Raw genomic sequence first — 23,773 nt, 5'->3', positions numbered from 1 at the left:
TGCCTCAGGAGAAGGTGTCGACCATTCAACACCAGGCTGCAATTTTAATCGGGAGGAAAAAGACTCAATGGTCCATGCAATGTCTACCCATGTCCCACAAAATTCTCATCACGGAGAACTGCAAGAAAGACCTAAAATGGTGGCTTCAGTCCACCCAGCTGACGATAAGCAGATCATTCGTACTCCCCCAACTAGTGGCCACAGTGACCACGGACACTTCCCAGATAGGGTGGGAGGGGCATTATCTGGGACAGACTGTTCATGGGACTTCACAACAACACGAGTACCACTTGCACATAAACGACCTTGAGATGAGAGCAGTGCTCCTAATATTGCAAGCACTTCACAGCTCTCTTCCCACGGGGACAATTGCAATTCAGACAGACAACATGTCAGTGGTATGGTACATCAACAAGCAAGGCGGAACCAGATCCTACCCCTTGTGTCGACAGGCTCTAAGAGTATGGCAGTGGGCGATGTCATCCCAGCACTTTTTGATTGCAACGCACATCTCTGGGAAATCCAGTGTGATAGCAGACAAGCTAAGCAGGGCTATGCTTATGCCTCACCAGTGGTCCCTGAAACAGGATATTGCAAATCAGATTTTTTGCAAGTGGGGCCAGCCTTGCTGAGATCTTTTTGCCACATCCATCAATGCCAAATGCAGCAGCTATTTCGCTCTAGTCCCCCCACCGGAACAAACACCCAGGGATGCAAATGTTCACGATTGGCCCCAGGGACTTCTGTATGCCTTTTCTCCATTCCCTCTGATTCCCAAGGTCCTTCAGAAAGCAAAATCATTAGGTTGCAAGCTAATTCTTATTGCCCCCTACTGGTCTCATCAAATCTGGTTACCGTTTCTATGGCCCCATCTTCAGGAGGAGCCTTAGATTCTGGACCCAGTTCCAGATCTTCTGATGCATCAGTCGAGCACACTCCATCCTTCCATACAGACCCTCAAGCTGACAGCTTGGTTCCTCCACTTCCCGGCTTAGCCAGGTTTCTTGACATCTCCTGGCAGTACAACATATTCTGATTTCCTCTCAAAAATCCTCTTTGAGAAACTGTATACTAGCAAATGGAAATGGTTCTCTTGTTGGGCAGACAAGAATAATATTGATCCCTTTACTGCACTTATTTCAAAAATCCTAGAATTCCTCACTGAAACTTTTAACCAAGGAGCAGCAGCAGCAACTATCCAAGTTCAATTGGCTGCTATTTTCAACTTTCATGTGGGAGAAATGGGTTCCAACATTATGTGCCACAGGCTATGCAAAGCTTTTCTGAGGGGCACTATCCTTTTGAGACCCCCAATAAGAGAACAACTTCCTCCATGGCATCTACATTTAGTACTAGCTGCCTTGATTCTTCCTCCATTCGAACTGGCTAGTTTTTGTTCTCTAACATTTTTGACTTGGAAAACGATTTTCTTGATCACCATTACTTCAGCTAGGAGGGTATCAGAATTACAAGCTCTTTTCATTCGTCCCACTTATTTAATTTTTCACAAAGATAGGGTTTTTCTCAGAACCATCCCTCATTTCTACCAAAAGTTTGCTCAGAGTTCAATCTGAATCAATCTATAGAAGTACCTGTACTCTTTGCGAACCATGACAACAAGGCAGAGTATAAACTCCACCAACTGGATGTTCACAGACAATTACGTTTTTACTTGCACAGAACACGGGAATTCAGACAATCTGACCAATTGTTTGTATCCTTTTCAGAAAACAAAAAGGGAACTTTATTAACTTTATCAAAATAGATTTCAGACACCATTATTTACGTCTATAACTCACAGAACAAACAGCTGCCAGGAAAAATTCAAGGACATTCGACCAGGGCCTTGTCTACCTCTACTGCCTTTCAGGCCAGACTGCCTTTAGACTCAATTTGTGTGGCAGCTACGTGGGCTAACCCCCATACCTTCATCGCTCTTTACAAAGTAGATGTGACCTCCCTGAACAGGGTATCCTTTGGTTCCACAGTCCTAAAGAGTCTATTCCATTGAGCCACCCAAGAAGAAGGTGCTGGGGGATGTGGTCCCAACCAACAAGAAGGAAGACAAGATAGGGACAACATAACATAAAGAAGTTATGTACTCACCATAACGTTCATTGTTTGTTGTCCTTGATCTTGCCTTCCTTCTTGCATCCCACCCTCCATCCCCCTCCTGGAGGATTGAGAGGAGTTATCCATCATTGGCTATATAGGCCTTGATTCCCTTCCTGCCTTATCAGTTGGTTAGACTAAGAGTTTCTACTTATGGCTTGGTGGTTTTCTTATATATGTATATATATAATATACATATATATATATATATATATATATATATATATTATATATGCCTATAGTTTATATATCTGCATATTGAAGTCTAGTGTTATGGGTCATCACAAACGAGATCTGGGTAACTAGCGCTGGGCATGATGGGATAGAGTCTAGCCTTGAGCCAGTGGAAGCTCTCGAGCTTTAAAATAAGGCCGAGTCGGAGCCGAGGATCAGCTCCAAACCCAAACAACAAGAAGGAAGGTGAGATCAAGGACAACAAACATGGAATGTTATGGTGAGTACATAACTTCTGATCTGAAGTAGGAAGACTTCATTCGTCTGCAACCTGTGGGTATCGGATCCGACCTCGGATCCGAGCCGGCAATTCAAAAGCTTAGGCTCCGAGCTCCTAGCTCCTCCCTCTTACCCATAACCCCTTGCCACGCCCTGACTGACCCCAGATTTTCGTTTGCCGCTTTTCAAGAAGCAACGGAATTCTTGAGCTCCTGGCATGGTTTTTGAGATAAGTGGTTTTCTGACAGGAAAATTGTTAAAATTCTCATTTTTTGTTTAAAAAATAGTTAGTGTTGTGTGTGGTTAAGGCTTTCACACCCTGCAATCTATACTCCCCCTGTTGAGGGAGAACGACTGGATGTGTTCCATAGACCTCAAGGATGCGTACTACCACATTCGGATGGACAGACGATCCAGGAGGTTTCTTCGCTCGCTGGGAGCCAGTCACTATCAGTTCAGGGTCCTCCCCTTTGGTCTCACCTCAGCCCCCAGGGTGTTTACCAAGGTGTTAGCGGTGGTAGCGGCCCACCTGAGGCTCCAGGGATTACAGGTCTTTCCGTACCTGGACGACTGGCTCCTAACTGCATCATCAAGGCATCTTCTGTGCTCAGCCAGGGATTACTTCCTTCAACTAGCACCAAGGCTGGGCATAACGATCAACTGGGAGAAATCTTTCCTGAATCCAACTCAAATTATAGATTTCATAGGAGGAAGACTAGACACCAGATCAATGCGAGCCTTCCTCACCCCAGACCGTATCGTCAGCCTGAGGTGTCATGTGACAGCGATCCTTCAACCGTCACCAACTGCAGCTTGGTCCTGAGGGCCCTAGGTTCTATGGCGGCAGCTATTCCGCTTCTAATTCATGCCCCACGCATGCGGGTTCTTCAATGGACCCTTCAAGTTCAGTGGTCTCCTCTTTGTTCGTCTCTAAACGCTCCGATTGCGGTCAGCAGAGCATGCAGGGACTCCCTTCTGTGGTGGCTTCTTTCTCCGGGCCCCTAGCAGGAAGACCCTTCTGCTGCATTTCGGCCACAGTGACCACGGACGCTTCTTGCCTCGGGTGGGGGCATTCTGCGGAAAGATTGTCCAAGGCACGTGGAATCCCACAGAGACATCATTGCATATAAATGTCCTGGAAATGAGGGCGGTGCTCCTAGCGTTGCAAGCACTTCACCACGTTCTTCCTACAGGGACTATTGCGATTCAGACAGACAACATGTCCGTAGTCTGGTATATCAACAAGCAGGGAGGAACCAGGTCTTATCCCCTTTGTCGAGAGGCCATGAGAGTCTGGGAATGGGCAATGTCCACCAAACGCTTTCTGATAGCAACGCACATTCCGGGAAAGTCCAACATCCTTGCGGACAAGCTCAGTCGCACCATCCTTTCTCCACACGAGTGGTCCCTAAACCTTCAAGTAGCGAAGAAGATTTTTGCCGTTTGGGGCAACCCTGTTGCGATCTTTTGCTTCTCCCTCAAACGCCAAATCAATTTCTTCGCTCTACTTCCCCAGGGGAGTTCGAGGATGCTCTGGTGCATGCTTGGCCTCCCGGTCTCCTTTATGCCTACCCTCCACTTCCTCTGATGCAGAGGTTTCTGCAGAAAGCCAACAGTTTGGGGAGCAGAATGATTCTCATTGCCCCATTCTGGCCTCGACAACCTTGGTTCCCGCTCGTATGGTCTCACAAAATCAATCCACCATGGATTCTGGATCCAATTTCGGATCTCATCTCTCACCCTCTGGGAATGCCAGTTCCCAATCTGGACCCTGAAGTTGACAGCTTGGCTGCTCCAATTCCAACCTTAATTAGGACTCGGTATCTCTTCACCGGTCAAAGCAATTTTGGTGGCTGCTCATAAACCTTCTACCAGACAGGTTTATCGGAGTAAATGGAAGAGGTTCTCTATATGGGCAGGGCAGAGAACGGTGGATCCTTTTCAGCACCTATCTCTGCGGTGCTAGAATTTTTAACAGACCTCTTTCATCAAGGGGCCAGTTCTTCCACGATTAAAGTACAATTGGCTATATCCCATTACCACATTGGACAGGCCTCAGCTCACCTTATGACAGCGAAATTATGCAAATCCTTTCTCAAGGGAGTTTTTTATTAAGGCCTCCAGTCAAGGAGGTTGTACCGCCTTGGGATTTGTCTTTAGTCCTGCAGGCCCTTACTGCTCCTCCCTTCGAGCCTGCAGCTTCTGCTGATTTAAAATTCCTTTCCTGGAAGACTGTCTTTCTGGTAGCTATCACTTCAGCCAGAAGGGTGTCTGAGCTTCAGGCTCTTTGTGTCAAACCGCCTTACCTTTCTTTCTTCGCTGATAGGGTGTGCCTCAGGACCAATCCATCTTTTCTTCCGAAGGTCTCTTCTGAATCCAATATTAACCAGTCAATCAATTTGCCTGTTTTTTCCCAAGTATTCAAACAAAGGGAATACAAATTGCATTCATTGGATGTTCATAGACAATTACGTTTTATATTAACAGGACAGCTGGCCACAGGAAATCAGATCAGCTGTTCGTCTCCTTTGCTAAATTTGCTCTGGGTAAAGCAGTGTCTAAAGTCACTCTGTCTAAATGGATTGCTAATTGCATATTGCAGGCATATGACACTTCAGGCAGACCTGCTCCTAAGAGGGTTACGGCTCATTCTACTAGGGCAGTTTCTACGTCAGCCGCCTTTAAGTCCCGTGTTTCGTTGGATGATATCTGCGGCAGCTACTTGGGCCTCCTCATACTTTTATTTCTCATTACAAGGTGGATGTTGTTTCTAGAGGAAGAGCATCCTTTGGCTCAGCGGTGCTCCGGAACATCCTACCATGATGGCCCAAGATTCAGGTAGCTAGGGACTCTGTCCCACAGGTTGCAGACGAATGAAGTCTTCCTACTTCAGATTTAGAAGTTATGTACTCACCATAACGTTCCATCTGAGTAGGTGACTTCATTCGGATGCAATCCATCTGACCTTTATAGAGCGAGTATTTATGCTGTTTTAGTATACTGTGGTCAGTATTTGAGGCAAACTCAATCTGAGGTCAGTCAGGGCGTGGCAAGGGGTTATGGGTAAGAGGGAGGAGCTAGGAGCTCGGAGCCTAAGCTTTTGAATTGCCGGCTCGGATCCGAGGTCGGATCCGATACCCACAGGTTGCATCCGAATGAAGTCACCTACTCAGATGGAACGTTATGGTGAGTACATAACTTCTAATTTTAGACATACACACATACACCATTCACATAGTAACATTGCCCTGTGATATTCATTTTTTTCAATGAGGCCAACAACTTTCCCCAGATATAACTTTCATTGAGGTCTTTGCACATGGTGGCAGGCCATCACATAGCACCACATTTCTCTTCCTTTGCTCTTTCCCTAGTAAACACTGCTCCCCTTACCAGCTTTGTAACTCAGGCTTCATTCATTCTACCATTCTGGCAGTGCAGTCCACTCTTTCTAAACTGTCTGTATCTCAATGTATTCTTTCCTTCGTGGAAACTAATTTTGGTGAAAACACCATACTCTGGTTCAAAATGTACTTTCAGGATAGATCCTTTCAAATATTCTGTAATAATTCTATTTGAAATAGGAACACTCAACACTTGAGTTCCATAAGCCTCAGTCCTAGGTCCTCTTCTGTTCCATACTCTTGTTCAAAAACTACTTTCACGATAGATCTTTTCATTTCTTCTGTTATAACTCTAGCTGAAATAGGAACACTCAATACTTGAGTTCCAGAAGGCTCAGTCCTGGGTCCATTTCTATTCTCTCTATTTCTTAATATTATACATCATTTACCAAACCACAAAATAATTATGTACGCAGATGATATTTTTGTACTAAAAGCTCACAAAACCTACCAATGCCTACAAAAAAACTATGCCATCTTAGTTCACAGACCTGTGTGACTGGTTGTATGCAAATACACTTTCAGTTAACAGCACCAAAACAAATGTCATGCTTTTCTCTACTACACAGGAACTGCTATTCCTACCTACTACAGCCATAAAAGAGTTAAATGTAACATTATAGCAAATGTTACCAATAAAATATTTTGGTGTTACACTTGACCCTTCGCTAAATTTCAGTATTCACACAGATAGTGTTACCACTAAAGTTCTGACACTAAACTTATGTTACTCACTTTAACACCTTCTTTCCACAATAGCACATATGACCTTAGCCAAAATGTTCTTATTCCCAAGACTGAACATGCCTTGCCTCTGATTGCCCTTCAATCAGCACATAATGCACATTGTATAAAAGTAGTTGGAAATAAAGTATTCATATTTTCTCTCCTTGCAGATCTAAATTGCCACTTTTGCATTTTATACAAAAGGTACACAGGCTGCCTATTGCTAACAGGTAGTATTGTCACCTGTCCCTCTTTCCACAGGACAGTCCCTATTTGGGCAGCTGTGTCCTGTGGGGAAAAAAAATGAAAAATGGGAAATTCTTTGTTTTCAGTAAGTACTGCTTAATTTGTTTCTAACTTCAGAATATCTGCCTAAATACTTCATCCTTAAATTTTCAGGGTCTACGTATTAGTTTTCGCTCATGTGTGTTGCAGTGCTCTGTATAGACTCAGACACCTTGAGTGACATTTTTCCAGTAAAAGCACAATTTAAATTTCTCCACTACTTAGTTGTACACAGGACAACTAGTTTGCAGTGACAAGCACTGTCGACATAGTTGCAAACCAGATACTCCTGTCAGTGACTGATATTCTCACTCCAACTGTCTAATCAATAAAAAAGGGTATTTTGCCATGAATATGATCCTTCCTACTGTCTCTGTTACTGGCTTGGTGGATATGGGCATTCAGAGGCAATGTAGAAATTGCCTCATGTTTACTGACAACCAGTTAATTCTCAAACAACAAAATGGGAAAAAAGGGGTTAAGGATGAATGGATGGATGGATTTGTATTTACAGCCGTTTGTCACTATCCTCATACATCATTTGAAGACAATTCATCACCCAGGTAATGTCATTTACAAACTGGTCCTGCTGATTCTCCATAACTAAAGTCATAAAAGAATGTTGCTTCCTGAGGCTGAGGCTCTGCTTTTGTTGGCTTTCCTCAAAAATTTTTGGTAGGGGGAGTTATGGCTGCACAGTTTCCTGAACTCAAACTAACTAGAAGATCTGCTTCTTTCATGTTGTATGCTTAGCTCACAGTCCCTTATTTTTAACCAGTCTTATACATACAGTTCTAACACAGAAACAACTGATTGTTTACTGTTATTTATAATACTTTCCTTTTTTTCTCCAAATGGACTTCTTTTCTGTCTTTCTCTCCTGAAACAGTTTGTGCATACCCTCTTCTCCTCCTCTCATCTCACCTGCTGTTTCTCATTAACCAAAGTCGTACTTTAGTGCCAAGGCAGTACCCAGTCAAGAAGATGGTTTCCCAAGATTCTTTTATTGCATGCTTTAGTTGGGTTGACCCCTTTGATTTCCCCAAATGTCTTATCCCTGCTGCATATTTCCTTTTCCTCCTTGTCCTCCTCCTTGTCCTCCACCGTCATCAAGAGGGTGGTTTCCCAAGGGTGAGGTTCCCGACTTTTCTTCATGCTCCAATAAATATACAGATCCCATATTTGCATTTAAAGCCAGGTTTGTCACAATCCTCACACACCATTGAAAACTAGCTCACCACCCAGGTAATGCCATTTACAACACGGAACCTGTTGGTTCTCCATAATCAAAGTAATAGAAGAATGTTGCTTTCTGAGGCTGAGGCTCTGCTTTTGTTGGTTTTTCTTGAGATTTTTTGGTAGTGTGGAGTTGTGGTTGCACAGTTTCCTGTACTTAAACTAACTAGCAGATCTGTTTCTTTCATGCTAGCATACTTAGCTCACAGTACATTATTTCTAAAAAGTCTGATACATAAGTCCTTCTAAATTAGAAACAGTCATTTCCTCTTGTTTACAACACTTACCTTTTTCTCCAGATGGACTTCTTGTCTGTCTTTCTCTCTCGAAAAAGGCCATGCATGCTCTCCTGACCTCTTCTGACCTCACCTGCTATTTTCCATTAATCAAAGTCATACTTAACTGGCAGGGGCAGTATCACAACCAAGAAGATGGTTTCCAGAGGCTCTTCCACTGCATGCTTTGGTTGGGTTGACCCATGTGAGTTCCCCAAATTTGGGAAACTTAGCTGCATATTTCTTCCTCCTCCCTTACCCCTCCTCCACCATCATGAAGAAGGTGGTTTCCCGAGGTTGAGGTTCTAGACTTTTCTTCTTCCTCCAGTAAATATACAGAGCTCATATTTACATTTAAAGCCAGGTTTGTCACTATCCTCATACAACAGTGTAAGTTATCTCACCACCCAGATAATTCCATTTACACTGGACCTGCTTGTTCTTCATAACCAAAGTCGTGCAAGAATTTTGTTTCCTGAGGCTGAGGCTCTGCTTTTGTTGGCTTTCCTCGAAAATGTTTGGTAGTGGGGAGTTGTGGTTGCACAGTTTTCTGAACTTTAACTAGCAGATCTGTTTCTTTTATGTTAGCATGCTTCACTCACAATCATTTATATCTGATGTTACCCATGTCATTATTCCTCACAGTAGGGTTTTGGATCCGACATAGAGCTTGCAACCATAGCTTAGAGAGAGCCAAGGCTCAAGCCCCTCCTTCTCCCATAATCCCCTGCTGCCCTTTAACCCTTACATCTTGTTTGCCGCATTCTGCTATGGACGTAATCCTTGGCTGTCACTCAGATAGGTGTATTTTACTTTTGCTTTAAGCTTTAAACTAGTAGTTGTCTCCTCTTACCTTCACTCCCTTAGGCAACCTAGTTATTTAGCTAGTGTAGATTTTCCCCTTTTGTAAGTTAGGCGTTTGGAGCCTTTTTTTCTTTTAAACTTTTTATTTTTCTTATTATTCTTTTTTTAGACACCTCACAGCAAGAGGTTCTTCGGTTCAATTCTCAGCTGGGGTGCCTTCTGTCTGGAGTCTGCATGTCCTCCCTGTGGTCATGTGGGTTTCCTCTGGGTGCTCCGGTTTCCTCCCACATCCCAAAGACATGCTGTAGGTGGATTGGACACTCTAAACTGTCCCTAGGTGTGAGTGTGTGCATGTGTGTGCCTTCTGTGGAAGGTTGGGCACCGGGCTGGCAACTTGACACTGTAAAACTCCACTGCCAATCATGAGCGGACAGGTGATCCATTGTGGCGACCCCTAACAGGGAAAAGCCGAAAGAAGAAGAAGAAGAAGTTAATTCTCAAACAAACTGATATGGTATGTGAGAGATGTATTTCCACAATGTCACTGGAGGCAAAGCTCTGACATAAAAATAATGTCAGTAAGGTTGTCAGTAGTACACAGGCTGCACCCATCAAGCACAATTCAAAGCAGACATACCGACCCACATATGCTGAGGCACTTAAATGTAACCTTCCTAAACCACTAAGATCTCCTAGACAAAGAACACATAGCAAATACCCTCAGCAGTCCCAAATGCACTCTTTCAAAACAACACCCACATCAACACATAGAGCTGCATCTCATGGAGCCTGTAAGCCCATAAGGCAAGCCACTACACAATCCAACATTGTAGTCATTGGAGACTTCATAGTGAGACACACTGATGTCCCTCTCCCCAGGCTGACTAAGGAGAAAGTCACGGTCAGTTGCTTATCAGGGGCTAGGATCTGTCACATTACGCAAGCACTTAGGTCATTGGACCACAATTACTAATACGACTGAGTCATAGTCCATGTAGGAGTAAATGACCTGAGACGTACCTCCCTAGACTATACAAAGAGAGACATCATGGAGCTCTGGGAATATGTGTCTCAGGCTGGTATGAGATTAGCATCGAGCAGCATTTTACCTTCTCCAGTGATGATGCCATAATACGAACAAAAGATGATTGACTTTAATAATTGGCTTAGTTTTTCATGTCATTCTAAGGGGGTGCAGTATTTGTCAGCATGAAAGGAGATGGTCAACAGACCAAGCTGCTTTGCCAAGAATGGTGTGTACCTCTCCCCTCTAGGCTTTCGAATATTAGCAAAAACATTGTCTTCCCCCATAGTGCCTTTTTTAGGCAATGCCAAATTAAAAGTACTTCCAACATAGCAAATCAAAACCAAGAAAATCTAAAGGTATTACTGCTCAGTGTTAGGAGTCTAAACAAAAAACTCCACTCCGTAGAAGCTCTCTTTACCATAGAGAATGCTGATGTATGTGCGGTCACTGAGACATGGTTTAAAGCCATGGAGAGCACATCAAACAGTGCTAGTTTATAATGCCTTCCACACATTTAAGCCAGCTACTTCACAGACAGGGACTAAAGGTGGAAGTGTCTCTATTTACATCAGAGATAAATATACTTCAAGGCTGGTCAAACAGGACAATGCACTTGAGCTGCTCCATGTTCAAATCACCATAGACAAAGTCCGATACCACTTCCTGCAAGCTATAGGTCTCCCTCTATGATGCAGGAAACCCATATCATGTATTTAAACTTATTGGAAACACTCACCATCACACCCAATACCATATTCATGAACAACATTAATTACCCTACTATTAACTGGGAATGCTATACGACACCAGGCATAGAGATTCCTGGATTTTGTAAACACAAACTCCCTGGAACAGATTGTCAATACACCAACCAGGGGAGCAACCATATTGGATCTGGTCCTCACTAATACAGGAGAGTGCTGCACACCCCCTACTGTAATGTCTTCCCTGGTAAGGTCAGACCACAAAATGGTCTCCTTCGAAGTAAAAATAAAACCTGGAACTCCTGCTAAACCTGGAATATTCAGGAACTACTCTAAGGTTAACATCCTACTACTGAATGATAACCCGGCAAAATTTCAAACCCCCATAAACCCTGAGAACACTGCTGCCTGTGCAGAACTGTTCACAAGAACCCTGTACAAGCATGTTAATAGCTGCATAGAGGCAGCTGTACTCACCAGGAAGAAGTACATAACAACTAATTCAAATAACAAGTCACCCCTGGTGGAATCACAAAATCAATAGGCTGTATAACAGGAGGGAGAAAATCATGGCAAAAATTAAGAAGTGTAGCACTCAAGAGGATAAAACCACTCTTATCAAACTAAACAAACAACTCAGAGGACAAATAAAGTCTGCCAAAGCCAAATTTGAGGTAAGTTTGTCCTCCCAGGCCAAGGACAACCACAAATAATTATTTGGCTGTGTCCGCAACCTCAAAGATAATACATAAGTGTGTGCAGAGCTCATTGTAAATGGAGCCACTTACACTGAGCCAGAAGACGTAGAAAACTGCCTGGCTGATAAATTCAACTTCAAATGTACCCCTCTCCCATCAGCCTTCCCTCGGGAAATATCATCAAATACAACTCCCCTTACTATCACTAGGGAACAGGTCCTTAATGCTCTGTCTAAGACCAAGAACACTGCATCAGTGGTCCCAGACGATATCCCAGGATGCATTTTAAGTAGCATGAAGCATGACCTGTCAGGCCCTCTGGAAGTGCTGTTTAACTGTAGCCTTCAGATAGATTTCTTGCCTCATGAATGGAGTAAGGCAACAGTCATCCCTCTGCACAAAGGTGGGCCATCTATAAACCCTGGAAACTACAGACCCATAAGTCTCACTAGTCTTACATTTAAAGCCATGGAAAGAATTATCATGGAGATGATCAGTAGAGATGTAGTAAACCTCCAGACACTGGATCCAACCCAGTTTGATTTTGTCAAGAGCAGATCATGCCTACTCAACCTGGTGGACTTCTTTGAGAAAGTCACCATAGCAATGGATGAGGTCAAAATTGTTCACACTACCTACCTTGACTTGGCCAATGCATTTGACACAATTCCCCACTCGGGCATCATTGAGAAACTCAAGAGGTTAGGTACAAACCGGTGTGTCACCCGGTTGATAGCCAACTGGCTTACAGACAGGACCCAGGAAGTTAGAATTGGGGAGTCCACCTCTACAAAGAGGCTAGTCAAAAGTGGAGTCCCTCAGGGATCAGTCCTTGTACTGCTGCTTTTTGGTATTTACTTCTCAGACGTCAAGGCTAGTATCAGTGGTCTCTGGCTGACTAAATTTGCAAATGATTGCAAACACACTGACACAAATATCTTCCAGCAGGGGCTGACACAGGCAGACAACAGGTGTCAGAGCCATGGGCTAAAACTAAATGCCAAGAAATGCATAACAGTATACTTTGGGAAGTCATCCATCCCTGGTAATTATCATATTGGCAACACACGCCTTAGAGGTGACCCAGTAGTCAAGGGCTTATGGACACACATAGATAGTAATCTAGCCTTTGACCATCACATGTCTACAGTGGTGAGGAAATCAGTGGTATGGCATCTAAGTCTAAGTAAGTCATTGTTCCACTGTATTCGGCATTCATCAAACCTATCATTGCATACAGTGCCTCCCTTTGGTATGTACCTATCCAGGCATATCCAACAATTGGAACGTCCACAGAGGTTTCTCACTAAAAGAATACAGGGCATAAGTAAAATGTCCTATGCAGACTGCCTCACTGCCCTATCCCTGTCTTCTGTCTTCTACAGGCTTTTGAGGGGAGATCTATGCCTGCCATACAGGGCGTCAGACCCCACTATGATGGAATGCCTTCATATCCACAAAACAAACAGCACTGAAATTACCCATTGTAAAGATTTAAATGTTGCCTGTGATATAAATGGGACCTGCTGGAGAGATAGATATGTATCCCAGAAACTGCTGTCTGTATGGAACAGGCTCCCATACATGTTAAGCAGAGTTCCTCCCTAACCCAATTCAACTGCAACTTGGACAATTGGATGGGAAAACGGAAATTTGTCCCTAGTTTGGCACCTGTGTCTCTAACAGACGCATGTAACCTGCAAATGGTTCATCTCCCAGGCCCATGCATACACTTATCAAGGGTATCAGAACTTGTCAGAGATTTGGGATGCATGGCTAGGCTTACAAAGGCCCTTGTGGTCATTAGCCTAAACACCTATGAACCTATGTATTGAGATTTTAAGACAAAATTATTTCCTAAGTTTTCTTTAATATTTGCATAAGACAATTATTTTGTATCTGAAACACCTAAATGTTATATGAAACAGCAAAAGCAATTCAAATGCTGTAAGAATAAGCTTTTATTCTGGCAAAAAGGTACATTTTTTGTCCTTCGCACTGGCTGTAGGCATGGTTTGTCCTGCAAAATCTCGCATTTTTGTAAAAAATGTCCCACTTTGGGTATTTGAACAGGTGGCAACCCTACAGAGTCACTTATATTCTAAGTACTCTGATATTTAAAGTTCTTATACTAGGCTTTTATCCAACCCATAAAAGGCTATTTCAAATTAGAGAGCACTGCTACCCCCTTAGAAACAGCCAAGAAAGTACATTCACTTTGCCTTGACCTAGATTTAAACTGACCATTGGAGGAAAAGCCCTTTCGAGAATAGACCTATCATATGGAACCAACTACCTACAGACATAAGAAACATTGAAATACTGGAACATTAAAAAAAATCTCAGGCAACATTTACAGAATGAATCTAACTGAACCTACTTTTGAGATATTGGCTAATATTTGCAGCTTCTAACTGCAGGTACTCAGTTTTGTAATCTTTCTTTTTTCTGTATATTTTGTAAATAGAAATACTGTATTCCATATAAATGTTGTGCTGTACTTGCTACACTAATATATTACATACTTTACAACATTCTTATATGAGCCTAAATATTGTGCTATGATATTACTCAATGTACTAAATCAATTACCAAGTCAAACTTACTGTTACTGTATAGGCTACTGATTTTTAAGTACTCGTGAACATGGGGTATGACTGAAAAGGGTAAGCTGACTGACACCTAGCCGATTATCAAACTGTAAAATAAAAAATGTATCTGAAGGAGAAGAACAAATGTAAAAGATGGTAGAGAAAATGTTACTGCAGTGAATGGAAGTACAAATAATTTAGTGAAAGTGAAGAAAAGTATAAGGGCAAGTAGAGAACAAAATCCATGGAGAGTACCAGAAACACTACTAACATGGGTAATTTTGTTCATTATAATGATTGCTAATGTTACAGTGCATCTGTAAAATATAGAATACAGCTGGATATGGCTGCCAGTCATGTGCCCACAGTTTAAGAAAAGTTGGGCTTAGCTAGGTTGAGGGCAAAGTTACCTGCCACACCATAGCATAAAGTTTGCTTAAGGGTCTCTCCTTCTACTTAGCTAAAGTTTGTTAGTTGTTTTCTGGTGAGATAAAGAATAAGTACCTCTTTATGCCTATTAATATTCTGCTATCTGGCTGCTACTTTTTACTTTCTTGGTGGTTATAGATGTCCACATAATGTTCCTTTGGACATTTAGAACAGATTCCTTCAAAGTTTTACCACTTACAATGTCCTTTTTGTGTAGATGAAGATAGTGATATGATATGCTTTGGGCAGCGCAAACAATTCAACAGGAAAATTTACAGAGGAGGGTTAGGAATTTGAAAGTCTTTACTGAATATAGGAGATTAGTTAGAGTATCTTAAACCTGGTCAAAAACACAAGAAAGTTGAGAAACCCAAGCAGGTTTTATTAAAGAATACATAAGGAGAAATTGTTAGGTCATAGTGACTTAGCCAACCTGCAGAAGTCTCAGGTACTGATGATACTACAATTCATTTCAGTCTTAGTACCTGTGGGGGTTGCTAGTAAGGTGGTAATCATGAAACAGGCTAGACAAAGCTTAGAAACGATTCCTTCTTCTGCAGTTGCTACTGAACCAAAGCTAGACTCCATTCCTCAGGCATCAATGGAAAGCAGTGGCCTGCCTCCTTAGGTATAGTGAGCAACCCTCCTCTCCATGTGTACAGCTGATGTTTTTTTCCTGTCTCCCCACAGAAGTCCATCTGCTGTCAGTAGCTTCTCTCTTCATTCACCAAGTCTACTCAACATGGGCTCAACCTCACTAACAACCAGGGCCACTGAGGAGATCAAAGATACTGGTGCAGTGTCATAATGCTCAGGGTTGGGGGGAGTGTACCCTAAACTCCATCACCCCATGGAAGACTTGCAAGTTCCAAAATGGCTGCCTTTGGGAGAGGCATGCACAATTTCTTAACATAAACAACCTCCCAATGAAGAAGTATACCTCTTGCAGTGTGAAGCTCACCAAACTTTTAGTGCTGCTATTGCAGTGAGCCTAGACAGTCCTTCTCGATTCAGGATATCATATCAACTTCTCTCAGATACCTGTTCTGGAAGAATCTGTTCTTAATGACCATCTCCTCAGCCAGAAGGAACTCAGAGCTGCAGGCCATAAGTGTGCATAACCTTACATAGTTTTCCATAAAGGCAGAAGTCATTCTAGGCCAGCCACCCCCACTCCCCTTCATATCCTTGCAGGCTCCTGACCGCTCCTGTAATCAGTCTATACAGTTTTCTGTTTTTTACCCTAGGCAAGAAAGTAAGTGGAATAGAATCATTCACACTTTGGGTATACACAGACAAGATCATACTTCACTAATGGGCAAAAGGGTTCAGACATTCTGACCAGTTATTTGTACCTTTCATACCAGAAAACAGGGCAGGTTAAAGAATCGTCAAATTGTATTACATTGTGTTATGATATTCGTGGAAAAATCACAGGCAGATATGTCAGAGCACACTTCACTAGGGCACTACTGCACCCTTCATCAGGAATGCTTCTGTTTAAAGTATTTGCAAAACAGTGTAAGAAACTTCTCTGTGTGGAAGATTTTCAGTCCATATATTTCTAGTTAATCACTGTATATTAATCAGATCAGACAATAGTAGTAGAAGTAGCGAACATAAACCCGTCAAGTCAAAAAGTAATAATAGAAAATATATAATTCTACAGCATTACTAAGTATTCGAAAGTAATCCAAGCAAGGCAGGCCGTCTGTTTCCAGTCGAAAATCCTTTATTAAGTACACAGACAAGCGATCCAAGTAAAACAAAAATAGAGTAATAATTTCCTCACAAGCTTTCTAAATATATATATATATATATATATATATATACTTTTTATCAGGCATGGGAGTGGTTTATTGTGCTGTAAGACAAAGTGTTATTGGTACACATGTTAAATTCACATCCCTTCCCCCATCAGTGTGACATTCGAGCTGGTCCTGCCCTACCTAGTAGCTGTCATAGTAATATATAGCCCTGATGTACTTTAATGGTACATCTTATTTAACCAAATTATTAAGTAGACTATTAAGTCTGTGATTTTATACAAGGCAATATACTACATGGCTGGAAATATATCAACCTTAGTTCATTTTGTGATCAAAAATTATATATAAATATATGCATATACATTTTGCATGTAAAAATCAGTTTCTATTTTCATAACCTATTGTTAACAAAGATCGCTTTCGTCTTTCTAGACTTCTTCAGGTCTGTGTACAAGAACCCTAAAAACCTATATAATTGTATAATTAGTTAGTATTGTTATTACCATCATTTTGAATAAAGTGGAAAAAAGAGAACCAGAAAAAAATCAAAATAAGACAAAATGTATGTATGATGATGGAAACAAAATATACACTTCAATATCAAATGATTTAAAATGGTATTTAAAACCAATTTGTAGAAAAAAATAATAAAATAAAATAAAATACAATTAGTCATGTTCATAGGTTCATAGGTTCATACTAGGCTATCTGCCCGAGGTGGGGTATCCTGCGATCTCCCATCCATTGGTCAAGATTTCTCTTTTGAAGCATATTCATCTTGGGTGGCTTGACATGGCCTTGTGGCAAAGGTCACCTCTTAGAGAGCAGCGTGCTGTGTACTGAATAGAGCTGGAGTTCTTCAGTCGGCAGCATAGGACATAATTTTGACAGGCTTTGAGTCTGTCATGGCCAATGATACCCGGGTGGGGTATTGTATGAAGGCCTTCGCCAGATTGAGGTAGGCTGTATGACTGCCTTTCCCTCATCAATGGCTTTGGTGACTTTTGTGGGGACCACAGTTGCAGTGCTACCACACCCCTGTGTATCCAGAGAGGTAAGACTATGATTAAACAGCTGTCCTAGCTGTGGGTTCCCATGGATGCTGTGTTTTTTGTGTTTTGGAGAGCAGTTCTCACTTGGGAGAAGTAGAGATGTTGGGGGGGCTGCAATTGTTTGTTATAGATATCTCTCCTTTGGTTTGCACTTGCTGAATCTGTCAGCCAGTATTGGCAATGTGTCTGTAGGATCAGTAATCTTCTCATCATTTGAACTAGTTCTGAGCATATCTGGGAGTTTCCTTACTTATAGTGATCAAAGGTGTCTTGCTTGGGATTGCCTTATCCATGCAGTCCTGCAAACAATGTGGCAATTTTCTAAGTTCCAGTGCACTTTTAATTGAACAGTAGTAGTTTAGTCCAGGCTTTCTAAAAGAGTTCATCTTTAATTGCCACATGAGTTCATGTTTCTCCAGAATATTCGGGATGTCTCCTTCAAGATCACCCATGTCTATGTGGTCCAGGATCTGGAACTTAAAACCTGTGTGTCTTTTATGAAGAGAAAGGTGTTTGGCTAGTGCATTATTTTTACATCCAGAGCGGATTTCTGACAGATGACAAGAAATCCTTCGCTTGAGTTTATTTACAGTCTTGCCCACATAGAATGCATCACATTCATTGCACTGTGCCCTGTAAATTACTTTTTTAGTGTTACAGTCAACCCCTTGCACTGGTTTTAATGATCTTCTTTAAATAAGGGCAATAAAAACTATCACCTTGCTGTATAAATATACAAAAATGTACAATTAGTTTCACATATTTTAGTACTTTTCTCACATGGTCTAGGTTTAAATTCAACAAAACTTCTAATATTCCTGGCCTTCCTATAAACAAATGATGGGGCTTCACCTAAGATGTTAATCAGAAAAGGGTTTCCTGTGACAATGTCCCAGTTTTCTTCAATAATATTTTTATACTGTGATAATCCAAAGTGTATGTCAGGATGCAGCTATTTTTGCATTTGTTTATTCTCTGTGGAATTACTTAACATTTTTCTACTGGGGAGGTTGAGTGAAGGTGCTTCAGTCCTTTTCAGTTCTATAATGGGTTCCAGGATGTTTTTTAACATCTGACTTTCATAGCCTCTCACTAGAAAATCATTCTCTAAGTTGTTCAGGTTTCCCAAAAATGGTTCCATCTCTGTGGTAATTCGAGCTAATCTATAGTTTTTATTGCCCTTATTTAAAGAAGATCATTAAAACCAGTGCAGGGGTTGACTGTAACACTAAAAAAGTAATTTACAGGGCACAGTGCGATGAATGTGATGCATTCTATTTGGGCAAGACTGCAAATAAACTCAAGCGAAGGATTTCTTGTCATCTGTCAGAAATCCGCTCTAGATGTAAAAATAATGCACTAGCCAAACACCTTTCTCTTCATAAAAGACACACAGGTTTTAAGTTCCAGATCCTGGATCACACAGACATGGGTGATCTTGAAGGAGACATCCCGAATATTCTGGAGAAACATGAACTCATGTGGCAATTAAAGCTAAACTCTTTTAGAAAGCCTGGACTAAACTACTACTGTTCAATTAAAAGTGCACTGGAACTTAGAAAATTGCCACATTGTTTACATGACTAATTGTATTTTATTTTATTTTATTATTTTTTTCTACAGATTGGTTTTAAATACCATTTTAAATCATTTGATATTGAAGTGTATATTTTGTTTCCATCATCATACATACATTTTGTCTTATTTTTATTTTTTTTTCTGGTTCTCTTTTTTCCACTTTATTCAAAATGATGGTAATAACAATACTAACTAATTATACAATTATATAGGTTTTTAGGGTTCTTGTACACAGACCTGAAGAAGTCTAGAAGGAAGAAAGCGATCTTTGTTAACAATAGGTTATGAAAACAGAAACTGATTTTTACATGCAAAATGTATATGCATATATTTATATATAATTTTTGATCACAAAATGAACTAAGGTTGATATATTTCCAGCCATGTAGTATATTGCCTTGGATAAAATCACAGACTTAATAATCTACTTAATAATTTGGTTAAATAAGATGTACCATTAAAGTACATCAGGGCTATATATTATTATGACAGCTACTAGGTAGGGCAGGACCAGCTCGAATGTCACACTGATGGGGGAAGGGATGTGAATTTAACATGTGTACCAATAACACTTTATCTTACAGCACAATAAACCACTCCCATGCCTGATAAAAAGTATATATATATATATATATATATATATATATTTAGAAAGCTTGTGAGGAAATTATTACTCTATTTTTGTTTTACTTGGATCGCTTGTCTGTGTACTTAATAAAGGATTTTCGACTGGAAACAGACAGCCTGCCTTGCTTGGATTACTTTTGAATACTTAGTAATGCTGTAGAATTATATATTTTCTATTATTACTTTTTGACTTGACGGGTTTACGTTCGCTACTTCTACTACTATTGTCTGATCTGATTAATATACAGTGATTAACTAGAAATGTATGGACTGAAAATCTTCCACACAGAGAAGTTTCTTACACTGTTTTGTTTTTAGACCCACTACACTTTAGTGGGTTGTTTTGAGACTTCGGGGATACCATGGAGATTACCTGTTTTTTGTTTAAAGTATTTGCAAACCTGCTACATGAATTTCTGTATATACATTTCGTTTTCCAAACATTACAATTAGATATCTATTCAAAGTGCAGGGCTGTTCTCTCCCTGCCAGTGCAGTATTTCATGATATGCTGTAGCCCAGGATCAGAGATTTGCACTAATAAGCAGTGACCCATTCATTTATGAATAAAGTGCGCCAGTGATCCTTATGATGAATAAAGTGGCATAGCCATAGATGTTTGAATATTTGCTGCAGTAAGAGCTTCCCCTCTTTCATCTTTCTGGATAGGCATATATTTCTACACCTATCCCCTTCTGTATTGGTTGGGGGTATTTGCCATTAGTATATGTAATGAAAATGCAGTGTTAGTGGAAGGATTTGTGTTTCCATTATGATGGAGAATTCTGTGTGTATATGTGTTAGGATAATATTGTACGTTTAGGTAATTAGGTGCATAATGTTTGGGGATTCTTCTGCCTGACAACAGAACCTGAATACAGCAACAGTTTCCCCTTCTTCTAACATACGTTTGGGCAGAAGAAAATGGTGAATCTATAGTTAGACATACAGCCTCTGCACTCACCAAACTGGAAAAGAGCAGGATGATTGCAAACTGCTTGCCTAGTGCCAGTATCTGTTATGTTACAAGAAATCTAAGAAACCTTAAGTCAGATCATTATGACGATGACCTAGTAGTAGGCCATTTGGGAGTGAATGACCTGATGTGCTCCACACAGAGTGATATCAGAGAGACATGATGGAACTTACTATGCATGTGTTTGAGGTAGAAAAGACAGCAGGTATTGTCTTACCTTCACCAAGAAAGATGCGTAAATACCAAGGCAAGATAATTAGATTTATCAATTGACTGTAAATGGTGTCATTAAAAAGAGGTCTCATATGTGTCAGTCTGGGATTAGCTGGTAGATAAGACTTCCTCTTTTGCTAGAGATGGTGCATGCTTCTCATATGAATGCTTCTGCATGCTGGATAAAAAAAGAAGAGACTAAAACTAAAAGCTACTTCAGATCCTAATATCTCTTGTGGGATCTGATGGCTTTCAAATAATATCTCCTTCTTGGATTCTAATAATCCTAGGACCCGACAGATAAGTGCTGGACATTATTGAAGCTACCAAAACTCCATTTTATATTGACTTCCCTCTTCTGATCTGATTTGTGAAACAATTTTTTATTCTTTATTAGATACTAAGTTTTGGTGTTTGAAACATTACGTAGGATGCCCTTCTAAGCCTTTTTTGATGTTTTCTTTAGAGGGTCAAACCCCCTCAACTAAAAGAAAGAAGAGGACAGACATATGGAGCAGCAAAAGAAAATCTCAGATCCAGCGTCTAAGATTCAAAGTCCCTAGGACCTTCTCCATATCCTAATCTCCCCAGCAGATCTGTCAGGTTTGGTGACTATGATCATTTCACATTTGCATGTCAACCTTTATCGGATCCTAACCACTTGATCTGGTTGGCTAAAGCTTCCTCATTAGATACAACAACTTCCTCAGATCAGAAGCATGTAGACACCCTGTCGGATCCTAAGCCACCATCCCCCCTTGGATTTGATATGCCGAATACTAAGCCTAGGATCCAAAAGATAGCATTTCACTGAAACAGCCAAACAATTCTCTGATCCTGCACCTTAAGATCAAGAGCCATTAAATCAGTGTAACTTTCTTCGGATCTGAATCCCTCCTCGGATCTGATAGCTTAACTGCTTATTGTCTTTTATTCCCCTTTCCTTTCACTACATGGAGCTGGTCTTAATTACCCTACCGTGGCTCCATAGGGTGCTTATTGTATCGAAATTGTCTGGTTCAGAAAATAGGTTTTTTGGTGTACCTTGCCTCAGATCAAAAGTACTCCTCGAATCCAATGACCTTTTTGTCTGTTGTTTTCCCTGTATGGATTGGTTCCCTTGGATGGAAGTGAATTTGGGAGCTCTCACCCCATGGGTTTGGATGGGCCCAGCTTTTTCCTGATCTGTCCAGCCCCCAAAGGATCCTCCACTGGGGAGTCCTATTTACATTCCAGAGGCTGTGGATTATCTTCTGGGGTGGCCATTCCCCAGAGCAGTTGTCTTCTGAGAGTAAATCCCCCTAGGAGTACAACTACTAGGAACGGTTTCTGACTCCTCCATAACATTCACCAAACTTTCTACTATAGCATACCCCTTCCTTAGCCACCTAGGAGGCATGGAAATTCCACTGTTGGTTGTGACAGATGTCATTCTCCAAAAGCTGATATTCAAAGCCCACCCCCTTTTCCCATTCTTTCAATGCAGATACTTCCACTTCTCCAGACCTTAGGGGTTATGAGATGTTACTTCCATACTCTCTCAAACCCCGTTGTCCTTTCCTAATACTTTCAAGCGACTCATACCCTGTTCAATGGAGGGCACTTCATAATCAACCAGCCCTGATCCCACTGTTCTCAGATGCACTGCATGATGCAAAGTTTCTTTGACTAACTCTTTATTGCATTTTTGTTGAATGTCCCCTTTGATGGTTCTCTTGTTCATGGCATCAGTGGAGAATGTGCTTACCTGTAACTAACAAACAGGAGGACAGAACCCTGGTTACCATCAGAATTAAGATTTTTCTTCTACTCTTGACATACATTTTCAGGAGACTCAGAGGTGGTAAAAAATGGGGCTAAAGCCCTTATTTTTGGGCTCCCTCAGGATTCACATGACAAAGCTTCCTCCAGGGAGAGGCTAGGTTGAATAATGGTTACGGTCTTCACCTCCCATGCATGAGGTGCAAGGATGGAACCTGAGCTCTGACCAATGCCTGTTTGAAGTTTGCATCTTCTCCCTGAGTCTATGTGGGACTTTTCCACAAAATGAGATGAGTGTTTCCATCTCAAACTCACCTAAGAATGGAGCTGTGGGCAGCAGCATAGACTCTAGATGGTGCCCTATAGGGGGAAAAGTCAAATAGACCATCCATTTTTAGGTATGCAATGTTGTGTGTGGTATCCTCAACAAGGGATGACGGATTCAACTTTAGCCTCCACCCTCCACAGAGACAGAGGAGGTCCACAACACCACTGTTTGTTCACCTCTCAATGCTTTTGGGGGTCCTGTCTCCTTCCATACAGTCACCAGTACTATTATTATAGGCAACACTTGGGATGCCATGTATAAGATGTCTTTAAACAATAGACAAGCAGTCGTAATTCTGGATGCTGTACATTTCAGTCTATCCTGTTTCTTATACGCAGATCTATGAATGTACTCCTTACATCTCTGTGATACACTATACCACATTAAGATGATTAACCATTCCAGAAGTCATCTACTTTTTCGACTGGGAGCCAGTCACTCCCATTCAAATTACCAACCCTTACAGTCTAACACCCCATAGGCTGTTTACCTAGTACTGGGCTGTCATAGCTACTCACATGAGAATAGTAGTATTCCAGCTGCCTTTCATATACAAATAGCTTCTACTACCAGGATCCGAAGTAGTTTACTTCATTTGGTCTTCAGCCTGTGGGATACCAGATCCGTATCGGATCTGAGCTGGCAAATTCACTACCATCTGCTCTGAGCTCCAAGCTCCTCCCCTTACCCATAATACACCTCCACTACCTTCCAACCCCCAGATC

The 23,773-nt window shown here is 41.3% G+C and overlaps 1 protein-coding gene and 1 pseudogene across 1 annotated transcript in view; both read left to right on the top strand.

The window, feature by feature from the left end:
* The window catches only part of TTC39A (tetratricopeptide repeat domain 39A), a 2,407,335-nt gene that overhangs the window by 2,031,051 nt on the left and 352,511 nt on the right, over positions 1-23,773 (top strand). The gene's annotated exons all lie outside the window — the stretch shown is intronic.
* LOC122814594 lies at positions 8,611-8,738 on the top strand (annotated as a pseudogene).

Source organism: Protopterus annectens, chromosome 10.part0 (genome assembly GCF_019279795.1).
Source record: "Protopterus annectens isolate FY-2018-M chromosome 10.part0, PAN1.0, whole genome shotgun sequence".
Classification (NCBI taxonomy): domain Eukaryota; kingdom Metazoa; phylum Chordata; order Ceratodontiformes; family Protopteridae; genus Protopterus; species Protopterus annectens.
Note: the sequence above shows the minus strand (reverse complement) of the source record. Positions and strands in the feature narration are given on the sequence as shown.